Below are 12,269 nucleotides of genomic sequence, written 5' to 3' on the forward strand. Positions count from 1 at the left end.
TGCTGCCGTAACATGGCTGCAGGAGGCGCAATGATATTTCACAGCGCCTAAAAATAGTCCACTTGGTAACTTGCAATAGCAGTGGACTATTTTCAGGCACGGCGTAATATCATTGCACCTCCTGCAGCCATGTTAAATAGGAAAAATACTGAAATTCTTTGGTTATTTTTGAGCACGCTGCTAATGGTCTAACCAGATTCAATGGATTATGCTAAGCTATGCTAAAAGTGGTACCGCCAGACCCGGAGATCAGCTGAATGGATTCCAAAACGGTAAAAATCAAATGTTTAACTCTAGGGGAGCTGGAAAATGAGCTTCCCTTTAAGATGTCTTGAGGGTGAGTAAAATATGGGTTATTTTCATTTTGGGGTGAACTATTGCTTTAAGGGTTCGTCATAGTTTAACAAATGTAACAGTATTTACATGGTGAATTATTTTAAGATTAAAGGTTTAGGTCTAGGACAACAATAAAACAAAGTGTATTTGAAAAGAACTAAATGGGAAATATTTCTTAGACCTTCCATAACAATGTGACCTTTAAATAATAAGAAAGTTTAATAAAACTAAACGTTTGGTACAGTACATGATGTGACTGTATATGTAAGGTACTCTCTCTCTCTCTCTCTCTCCCCCACACTTCAGCACAAGTAAGCCATCAATAAAATTAGCACGCCGGGCTGCAACATTGTTTACGACCTTCAAAATGACATTGAAGACGTCATCCAACCGCATTCCTCCCGCACGCCGCCGTAAATCTAAGCCCATCTTTTCTGCCGAGCTTCCCTCTTTATTATAAACCGGGCCTAGTTACGCTCGTAATGCACGTAAAGCATGGATCTCGGCTATGTATGGCACTTCACATTCATTTCAATTACATTAGCAGCTTGCCTTTCATTTAACACGCTGCACACCCCCTCGTCGCCCTTACAAACGGACGGCCAGCTAAATAAACGATCGCAGCTCATATACTAAAGCATCGGCATCACTGTAAACATTATGACTGATGCTGACTGTGTTATGTATCTTATATAAAAAGTCTTTAATTAAGATTCAAGGCATGTTTGGCTCCTGTTGACGTGTGCGTGGGGAATTTTCATGTATCTGTGTGTTTGTGACATTAGGTAGAGCATATTTGATGTATTTTATGTATTGCTTCGCATGGCATCTGGGTTACAGTGTCAAAGTGTAACATGCATTAATCCTCTATCGGGGTCAATTTTGTCTTAGATCACCAGTCATAACAGACCAGTTTTGAGACTCTAAATGATCAACATTTATACATAATTTTTACTTTTATGCATTTGCCATGTTTACAATGCATTCTATCTATCAGTATATGTGTTCCCTTGGAATCAAACCCACAAGCTTTTGCGCTTCTAATGCAAGATTTGCCACTAATGCTGCACCAGTGAATCCTGGAAAGTTTAGGAACACTGTTTCCGAAGCACTTTCAGAATGTTACTTCCCAACATTGCAACAACAATGAACTATCCCTATAACAATGGAAAAATATAGAACTCCTATACTCGTTGCGATTGGCAGAAATAGATGAACATGTCCATTCCAAATGATCATAATTATAAGCAAATCCGTGTCCTTGGGTCTATTCCTCCCATGTGTGTGACACACTTTCGCATACCACATGCATTCACCTCTCACCCAGCGCCTCCCCTGAGGTTGACGGTGTATTCTCATGTGGTTACGGCCTCTTGTTATTTAAAGAAAATTGGGCACACACACACACAGGGCCAAACAAATACTTCAGCACTGACAACTCCACCAGCATACACACGACTAGGTAAAAAAGGGTTATTTGATCTCAGTACCCGAGGGACGGCACAAACAAACTCATCCATTACAAGCACTACAAGAGGGCAACCGCAGACTTCATTTGTATCTCTGAGTTGCAACATGATTCCCTCTGTATGGATTCCGGTTCTAGGATGGATCTCGATCTCGTTTCCGTGTGGCATCTTCTCCTTGTTTGCCGGGGGTCAGCCGAAGGTTCTAATTAGGTCCATGGTGGGAGAGACGTTTCTATGATTCGGCTGCCGAGTTCTTCTGTGGTCACCTTCAGCTCACTTCTGTCATAAAGGAGTCCCACGATATCCTATTAGCACAACACACATGACTTCCCAAAGTTCTGTTACCATGACATCAAAATGTAAGATCTATTTAATCTTTCAAAGTAATATGTTAAATTAATAAGCTTTACAGTGAGGTTGTTTTTGTTAAAATGACATCATGCATTAGCTAACATGAATTAACAATGAACAATACTTCTACATCATTTACTAATTCTACATTATAATCATTTTTGCATTTACGAATACATCAAGGGTTGGTTTCCCAGACAAGGATGAGGCATTAGTTTAATTAGGAAATATAACTAGTTTTAACAAACATGCCTTACTAAAAACATTACTTGTGTGCATTTTGAAGCAAAAGAAAAGGCACTGATGTGATTTAAGATATGTCAGTGCACGTTGTTTTCAGTCTGGACAGCTTTTACATTTATTTTATTCTAGGACTAGTCTAATCCCTGTTCTGGAAACCATCCCCAAAAGTTTATAATCTGTTGTAATTATTAACATTAGCCAATAAGATTTTTGTCCACCAAAAATAATGACCTTATAGTTTATTTGTGCAAGCACCTTATGAGGATGTCAAGGTACATGTAACTTAAGCGTTACTTATAGGCCTACATCAAATGAAATGCATTGAATTTTCTGCATTTGTAGAAACTGGTCCTGTGATGCGCCAGCATGACCTCACGTAAATGCGTAGTGACCACTGATCTATATAAATGACTGGATTGCACATGATGTCACACTTGTGCAGCCACCGCGCCGCCATGTTGGTATACCCAAACGTTCTATTAAATCAATGGACGTTATCAGATTTTAATGATAAAACATTACTTTATTCGTCTTCGTTTTTATATGTGAAGTTACCCTGTACATTATTACAACACAAACGTCCTAAGCATGTAAATAGTTATTTACTGAAAGTTGTACATTTTGCGTTTTAATCAGTTATTATGCATTCATCTTTATTACAGTATTTGATCAGCAGACAGACCGCAGCATATTTAGTATTAATGACAATAAACGTGCTCATTCTGAAATCTAAATAAATAATCATGCTTTGTACCGTATGTGCATGCAATAATTTGCTAGTTTTGTAATTATGTTATCTAAACTTACAAGTTCCCTGAACCTATTTAGAGAAATAACGCTGACCGTCACCGTGTTGCTGAATGTCAAAAAAACTTTATTTATACCCGTAACATTAACAAATGCAGCAGACACACTCACCTTAACGTTTTTTTTATAAATCCATTATCCTGCCCAATTAAAACATAAACATTGCAAATAACACCAGAATTAACTATTAATTTACGTACACATATTCAAAAAATTAACCTTGTGTAACTGATACGCTGTAAAGGGGGTAAATTTTGATCATGATTTTGAATGGAAGTCAATGACGCCCTCTGCCGGTTGGGTATACCAAGAAGGCCGCTCGAACTCTGCGCTGGCTTCACCTCACGCGTTCTATGCGCAATCCAGTCATTTATATAGATCAGTGGTAGTGACATAGAGAGGTCACGTGTTACTAGTGGTGGAACGGTACATGTATTCGTTTCGAACCGAATCGATACGGGGGTCACGGTTCGGTGCATGAATTTAAACAGAGAATACACGGTATGAAAATTAAAAACGGTCCTCTTTCTCCACACTTGTACACACATGTACACACAACATGGCACATGTGTTACTGCAGCTGTGGAAGGGCAATTTCCCTAAACAGCCAAAACGCAAAAATAAGAGTAATTACCGCTTAGCATGATGTGTCATTTTCTTCCCATCTCTTGGGCCTGGTGTTAACAATGTCACACACTCTCACTACATTATTAATATGTGACAAATGTCGGCCATTTTCAAAATAGGGCGCCTTTCCCTCTCTGGCCATTAAAAATACACGCCTGGTATATGAGGACATACTTTTCATCCTCTATTGCCTAAAGCCATGCGTGAAATAGTGATAGTGGCACAGTGATAGTTTAGAAACGGACCAAACACACACAATAGAAAAGAGTATTGCATATATAGAGTCATTGTTTTATCACTGCACTATTAAGAGCGGGTTACACGTGAAAGAAAAATCAGATCAAGCAAGCACCTCCCTTCATTGGTGGTCTTCATAATTCAGCTGTTATTGCGTTCCCTTTGAGTCTCGGGCGTACAGACGCATTCTTAATGAAGCTCATCCGCCGAATAATAATGGAGTCTGTGAGAAGGAAAGACAGCAAGACAGCAAAGTAAAAAAGAGAGCAACATTTATATTGTAAAAGAAAGACTGCAGTAGGTTCACACGTGGTCTTCTGTGATTTGAGCAGGACAGTATCTACTTCAAGAGAACAAGCTACAGTATCTACGATAGTCCTGTAGAGACGCCCCTCACACTGCTCAAACATTTACTAGCAGGATTTAATGAGGAACGAGAGGATGATATATATCGAAAGACGTGATCCTGTGGTACTACACATCGCTTCTGGAAATAAAATTTGAATGTGGCTCTGCTCTTTTCCTTCGTATATTATGCAATAGATCAACCAAAGGAAATATTCTTTAGATTTCCAATAGGAGACAAGAATTGTTAAAGAGGAAAAGTCTGTTGTAATTCACTCAGCCTCGTATTTTCTCACAAATGAAGAAATACTGCAGTGTTTCGACTGCTCTTTCATAATGGGAACCAGGGTTGTTAAGAAAGAAAACTATACCAGGTTAGGAAATATGAGTAAATGTGTTCCCCCTATATTGTAGGTTTATCATTATCAGGATATCACTTTAAAATGATTGATATCTGCTTAGTCTATGCAAGATGTTTAGTCACATTTATTGGAAATACATAGGTCAATCAATTGTTCATTGGTTAAAAGATCTGTTACATTGTAGTGCATTGAATAACCTACAGCAGGGGTTCATTCCACGACCCACTTAGACGGGTTTAATCTCAGGACCTACCAAAATATTTTTAATAGAAATATGCAGAAATACATTTAGAAATACAAAAAGAAATGTATTCTCTTTTAGAAAGAGATTAGTTTATATTTGTCGTTGTTTGAATTAAATGTGAATTTATAATTGCATTTCCAAAATACCTGATATCAAAACCTTCGAGTCATTGTTTTTGAGTCATTCACTGCAACTATCAAGTGGCTCTGTGGGACCCAACTTAACCCACTGTGAGACTTATTAGTGGGTCCACAGTTGAAAACCCCTGACCTATAGGATGGGTCTTCAACAGGGGTTCCAGGGTCCCTTAGAGGTCCATGGTGGTATTATGTTTATCTTTCAAATATTGTTGTTTTTGGACAAATTAAATTATGCATCAAACAAAATAGACTAATACTAAACATTAAAACATGATTAAAATGTAGAGAATAAAGTTCTCACAAGAAAGTCCCCATGAAATCAAACATTTTTTAAAGGAATTTAGCTTTTTTGGGAATTTAGCTTATTCACTGTATCCCCCAGAGTTAGATAAGTCCACACATACCTTTCTCATCTCCGTGCGTGCTGTAACTCTCTGACGCACCCACCGCTAGCTTAGCTTAGCTTAGCATAAAGACTGGAAGTAAATGGCTCCAGCTAGCATACTGCTCCCTATAAGTGACAAAATAACGTGAACATTTTCCTATTTATATGTTGTGATTTGTATAGTCACATCGTGTACAATTAACAAGGTCATATGAGACATAGCAATCTTTTAACCGTATACATACAGGGAACTATATTCTCAGAATTCGAAGCACTGCTACATTCCAAAATGTGGGTGTGTTCCTCAAAGAGCACCTATTGTCTGATTCACAGTTTTACATTTCCTTTGGTGTTTAGGTGTGTATTAGTACTGTAGATGTTAACAATAAGCAAAAGGTACAAACCCCAAAGCCCTTTTCAAGACTTAAATGATGCAATTTTTTGTTCTTACAATCAGTCAACATTAGAAAGAGGGAAAAAACGATAAGTAATACTGTAATTAATCAAAGTGTGGTTTTTGCAGGAGAACATTTTCTGCATGCATGCGAACACACATGCGTCTTTTCTATTCAATTAAGAAACATAATGTACCCACTGTCGTTTGATTTCATCTGAAACAAGTCGATAGAGAAAATGAAACCATCAATTATTAATTCCCCTAAAGCTCTCAGGGCTTTTTCCTCAAATAATGAAATTCAGTCCCAGCATCAAAGTAGCCTGCTGAAATGCCTGCGTTGAAAAGATGGGCTTGCCCTGTTCTTTGTGCGCGTTTGCCGCTCAGGCTAACATTAACCGTTCGGAGACGGTGGGAAATTGAGCACGTCGAGTTCAGTTCTACACCTCTGGGGCCTGAGATCACTAATCATTTGATGCTGAAAGCAGCCCGTTTTCCCCCCGGAATTACGAAGGGTCAAACGCATGTTAGATGCGAGCTGCTTTTTACGCGGGACACGTACCTCCCCGCGTGCTCGGAGGCAGCGGGGGACCCTATCAAGAGAGCCGGAGAGGAGAGGAATGAAATAATTTCATCTCTTGCGCCGTAATGCTGCCCCTTAAATCAGCCTGTGAGGAGTTTGCCAAGACTGAAGGAAGAAGCCTGGGATGTAGGAAAGCTAGAGGGAGAGATAATGGTAATATTGGCTCGGCTTTGATGAAAGACACTGGGAAGTAGACACACCTTTACACAGATCTATAAAGTGTCCTTGTGTACTCTTATTGTTGACTCTAAAGGCAAGAATTTTTTGTAAGTCGCTTCGGATAAAAGCATCTGGTGAATAAAAAAATGCACATGTAAATCTATAAAACAAATAGGGAAAATAAATACAGTTATATTTCATTCATGCATTTGGCAGATGCTTTTATCCAAAGCGACTTACGGTGCATTACAATCTATACATTTTATCACCTGGGATTGAACCCAAGATCTTTAAAGCTGTTGGCACAGTGCTCTGACTGAGCTACAGGTTTGAACAAATAAAATATCCTTGGAAAAAAGTCATTCACAGGTTTTTTTAAAGGTGCATTGTATAACTTTTACCGTGGGTTCCCACCAGCCGCGTATGAGCCGTATTCTACCACGTCTAGTTTGCCGCTTGAACATTTTAAGTTTACTTGCTTTATTCACGCATGAAATTCTAGTCATCCCAGGTCAAAAAGACGTAGTATTTAATGTATTAAAAATATACTTAAAATACAAATAGTATGTTTATAATACATTTGTATTTCCAACATACTTATTTGAAGTGTATTAAAAATACGTTAAATTGCATTTAAACATATTTTTTAAAAGTATACTAGAAGTACACTTGTAATAAATATATACTTAAGTACATTTTTAAGAAATATGCTAAACTTAAAAATATTTTAAATGTATTTATATTAAGTGTACTAGAAGTACATTGGTAATAAATATATACTTAATTACATTTTTAAGAAATATGCTAAACTTAAGAATATTTTTAATGTATTTATATTAAGTGTACTAGAAGTACATTGGTAATAAATATATACTTAATTACATTTTAAAGAAATATGCTAAACTTAAGAATATTTTTAATGTATTTGTATTAAGTGTACTAGAAGTACATTGGTAATAAATATATGCTTTATTACATTTTTAAGAAATATGCTAAACTTAAGAATATTTTTAATGTATTTATATTAAGTGTACTAAAAGTATGCTGGTAATAAATATATGCATAATTACACTTTTAAGAAATATGCTAAACACAAATGTACTTCTAGTGAAGTTTTAGTATATTTGGATAAAACATACTTTTTTCAAAACATGATTCATTAATTGTAATAAGCTAACATTGAACTTTCCCCAAGCCTTTCAACATTATATCATTCCGATTGCACAATAAGCTATTTTTTCAAAGATTTGCTTAAAATCTTACTTGTTTAATTTCAAACAACACACGTGACACACGTGACTAAACCTGATTGGTTGTTGTCATAGTAACACGTCACGGTGCTATTTGAAACTTGTTCAGTTTAGTTCAGTTGTTCACACGGTGCATGCGGTGATTGCATTAAACGTATAAACTGTTAAATTAGATGGCGACTCTGCATTAAACGTATTTATTTAATTAATCGGCGATCATATTTCACCAGAGGACTAAGATAAAACAACTCGATTTAAAATATGAGCAGTTTTAGTGGATCTGACGTTGAGGGAAAAAGTATTTCGCTTTTTGTTTGGAGATGAACGAGACAACACGAGGGTAGGTGATGACAGATTTTCACATTTCTTTATTTAGTTAACTATTAAATAAGTAAAACATTACATTACATTTAACCCAGCTTCTTTATGTAACGTTATGTCTGTGTTGCGTGTGGTAATTGGAACATCTTTATTTTCTGACTAACGTTAGGCATTTCTCTTAAGCATTTCAGAAATCATTAAAACCTTTCATTTTTTTTAGCACAGCGACATAAATATGACCAACCAGATCCCAAGTAGACAGGAACAAATGAAGATATAGCGCATAGAAAGACTTATTCTTGGTGGTAAGTTTGTTGTTGCTATTTGATTTCACGTTTAAGTTTTTGTAATGTTTCTCTTGCAACGCTAACGTTTGTTTGAAATGAATGTTTGAGCTGTCTTACCTGAAAATACCATGATATGACCATATGGTTATTATAACTCCAGTAATGTTCAATGGCTAATGTTTATATCAGTTCAATCTTGACAACCTTATTGTCTTTTTGTATATTTTTAAATGTATTTCTAATTACATATGTACACAAAAATGACATTGTAAGAAGGGATACTTTTATGAGAGATTGTAAAACTGCCGAGGCTGGGTTTGATTATATTATATTGTCTTAAATATATTGTACTCGGGGTAAGTAAATCTTAAAACGAAAACAAATCATTAATCATCATTTACCTGCCTGTTGTTTTTCAGATCAACTGCTATTGACATTTTTGAATCGGGGCAAATGTGGAGTGAAGAAAAACGTTTGCAACACATCCATTCCAGGTGGCTAATTTCTGTCCTTTTGAATTATTCTTGTAAAAACCGTTTTTTTTTTTTATTGTAAAGCTATAAGGGACTTGGCCTAGTCATCCTTGCACCATTTGGCAGGGCACCAGACTAACTTTTTTTACTAGGAGCACAGTGGCCCCCAACTGAAAATTTTAGGGGCGCAACCAGAAAATTTAGGGGCACACACGGTAAAACAACATGCTAACCAAATATTCACATGTCTACTAATTTAGACTGTATTACTAATAAATACTTTAATTATAGATTCAGAAAGTACAATGTGCTGTTTCAGATTAGTGTCATATCCACTGATCTATATAAATGACTGGATTGCACATGACGTCACACTTGTGAAGCCACCGCGCCGCCATGTTGGTATACCCAAACTTTCTATTTAATCAATGGACGTTATCAGATTTTAATGATAAAACATCACTTTACTCGTCTTCGTTTTTATATCTGAAGTTATCCTGTACATTATTACAACACAAACGTCCAAAGCATGTAAATAGTTATTTACTGAAAGTTGTACATTTTGCGTTTTAAACAGTTATTATACATTCATCTTTATTACAGTATCAGATCAGCAGACAGACCGCAGCATATTTAGTATTAATGACAATAAACGTGCTCATTCTGAAATCTAAATAAATAATCATGCTTTGTACAGTATGTGCATGCAATAATTTGCTAGTTTTGTAATTATGTTATCTTAACTTACAAGTTACCTAAACTTATTTAGAGATATAACGCTGACCGTCACAGTGTAGCTGAATGTCAAAAAAAACTTTATTTATACCCGTGTCATTAGCAAATGCAGCAGACACACTCACCTTAACGGTTTTTTATAAATCCATTATCCTGCCCGATTAAAACATAAACATTGCAAATAACACCAGAATTAACAAATAATTAACGTACACATATCCTAAAAATTAACCTTGTGTAACTGATACGCTGTAAAGGGGGTAAATTTTGATCATGATTTTGAATGGAAGTCAATGACGCTCTCTGCCGGTTGGGTATACCAAGATGGCGGCTCGAACTCTGCGCTGGCTTCACCTCACGCAGTTACGTCAAGCGTTCTATGCGCAATCCAGTCATTTATATAGATCAGTGGTCATACCACAAAAAAAAGGTCAAATTTTGCTGGTCGCACATGTGCGACCGGATGTAAAATTCAGTGGCACACTCTCAAATTTAGGTGGCAAAATGCCACCATTTGATAGCAGTCTGGAGCCCTGTTTGGCATCATTTCTGATTTCCTTAAATCTCCTTAAACAGAGGTGAACCTTAAGTTTGCAAGACCACAATAGACAAACAATGGAAAATGATCTAGGTTCAAATAAAACACAATTATCAATGTAAAACATATCCTGTAATACACACAGGTTGCTTTATTTCATGAGCCTATTCTAATCCTATGTTCATTCCCACTTGTAGAGTGCTCTGACAGATAAAACTGACACGCTTGATGAGGACACAGTCAAAGCTTTAAAAGGTAAACTGAGAAGTTAACAAAACTTCCATACATGCATATCTATGCCAATTTATTTTAAACATGGATATCCAAATGTTCATTCATTATTGGTTAATTGGTATATTCTGTTTCCTTTTCACAGACCGTGTGATAAAGCAGTCTTCAATTACTACGGTGTCTGAATTGCAAGAAGAAGTTACCCTCCACTTAAACATGTGACATCTAAACTGTTTTGTGTTTTAGTTCAGCTTTTTATAGGTTTATCTTAAGTTGGTTAAAGGCGGAGTGCACTATTTTTGAAAGCCAATGTTAACATTTGAAATTACCTAAACAAACATGCCTCTACCCCAATAGAATCTGGACCTTCTTTTGATAGAGCCACCACACACATACGCAACCCCGGCAAGGATGTCGGTTAGTAGACACGCCCCTTACTGCTGGTTGGCTATAAGTGTGTTTTGGTAGTCGGCCCAATTTCCTTTTCCAAAGCGTTTTTCAAACATTGTGCACTCCGTCTTTAAATTGCACTTAAACATTTTTTTTTTCATTAACTTTTTATGCAGAGAATTACATTATGATTATTATATAATCATTGCTTATGAATATTCAGTGATTGCATATTCATAGTGTACTTTTCATTAATACATTTAATGTTAATGTTGTACAATTTGATAGAAGTAGCTCTGTAATTGCATTTCTCTGATATTTGTTTTATATGTTTCTCTTTGGTCAAGAGATTATGTATGTCTCTGTGCTTGATTAATTTACTTTAGGTATTTTTGTAATGTACACAACACAATATGAAGTATATTAAATTGTTCTGTATTCAAAATCTGTGTATGTGTCTTAAAATTTAATGATTTTAATATAACATTTTAAATACTAAAAACAGCTTTATAATAAAATAGAAGTGTAATGCTAATACATTTCTATTAATGTAATGCTAGTATATTTCTAATATGCTGAAGTACTATTAAAGTGTTCTTAAAGCACAGTTAAATTAAGCTTTAAATGTATTCTAACTGTATTTTTAAGTGTATGAGAAGTGCATTTCAAATGAATTTTAAAGAAGTACACTTAAATTGCACTAAATATATTTGAAGTTGTTCCAATTTAACACAATTTCAATATATTAAATATAATGCAAATAGATTAAAATTGACTTTAAATATATCTTGAAATGCATTTAATATATTTGAAGTGGGTTCAATATAATACATTTAATATGCATTTAGTATAGTAGCTTTTAAATATATTAAGTATGTCCCAAAAAATACTATTTAAATATATTTCTTTTTCACCTGGGATCAAGACATTCACATGAAAATTTGCGTCATGGGAGGGCCTTCCATAGGCTTCTGTGACTCCGCTCGCTTCCTGTAATCACGTCAGTACTAGAGCAAGCTCCTGATTGGTTAATGTGGCACGTATTTCCGCCTAAGTTCAAATATTTCAACTTGAGCATTTTCCGCGGCAACACTCAATTCCCGTCTATCGAATTCCAACAGGTTTTATCGTAGTTTTTGCCAACTCCATTGACTTGTATTAGTTGTGCTTTGAGGTACGGTATGTTTTGTTTTTATTGAACTTTGTTTTTATTCTTGCAATTAGCAATGGCGGATTAGCGCCACCACCTGGGCTGGAGTGTCTATTATTCAAGCTCTAAGCGGAAGAATGTACGGGTGTGAGGCGTTTGGAAAAATAGGTCCACAAGATAACAACGAATGCTAAAACAGCTGTTGGAATGCA

At 35.9% G+C, this 12,269-nt stretch overlaps 1 long non-coding RNA gene across 1 annotated transcript; it reads left to right on the forward strand.

Moving 5' to 3' along the window:
* Positions 1-8,085: 8,085 nt before the first annotated feature.
* Positions 8,086-11,774, forward strand: LOC135781776 (uncharacterized). The gene is made up of 5 exons (XR_010545249.2): positions 8,086-8,272; positions 8,474-8,558; positions 8,960-9,034; positions 10,484-10,541; positions 10,663-11,774. It is a non-coding gene; the product is annotated as an uncharacterized lncRNA (long non-coding RNA).
* The last annotated feature ends 495 nt before the right edge of the window (positions 11,775-12,269 follow it).

This window comes from Paramisgurnus dabryanus, chromosome 23 (genome assembly GCF_030506205.2).
Source record: "Paramisgurnus dabryanus chromosome 23, PD_genome_1.1, whole genome shotgun sequence".
Taxonomy (NCBI): Eukaryota; Metazoa; Chordata; class Actinopteri; order Cypriniformes; family Cobitidae; genus Paramisgurnus; species Paramisgurnus dabryanus.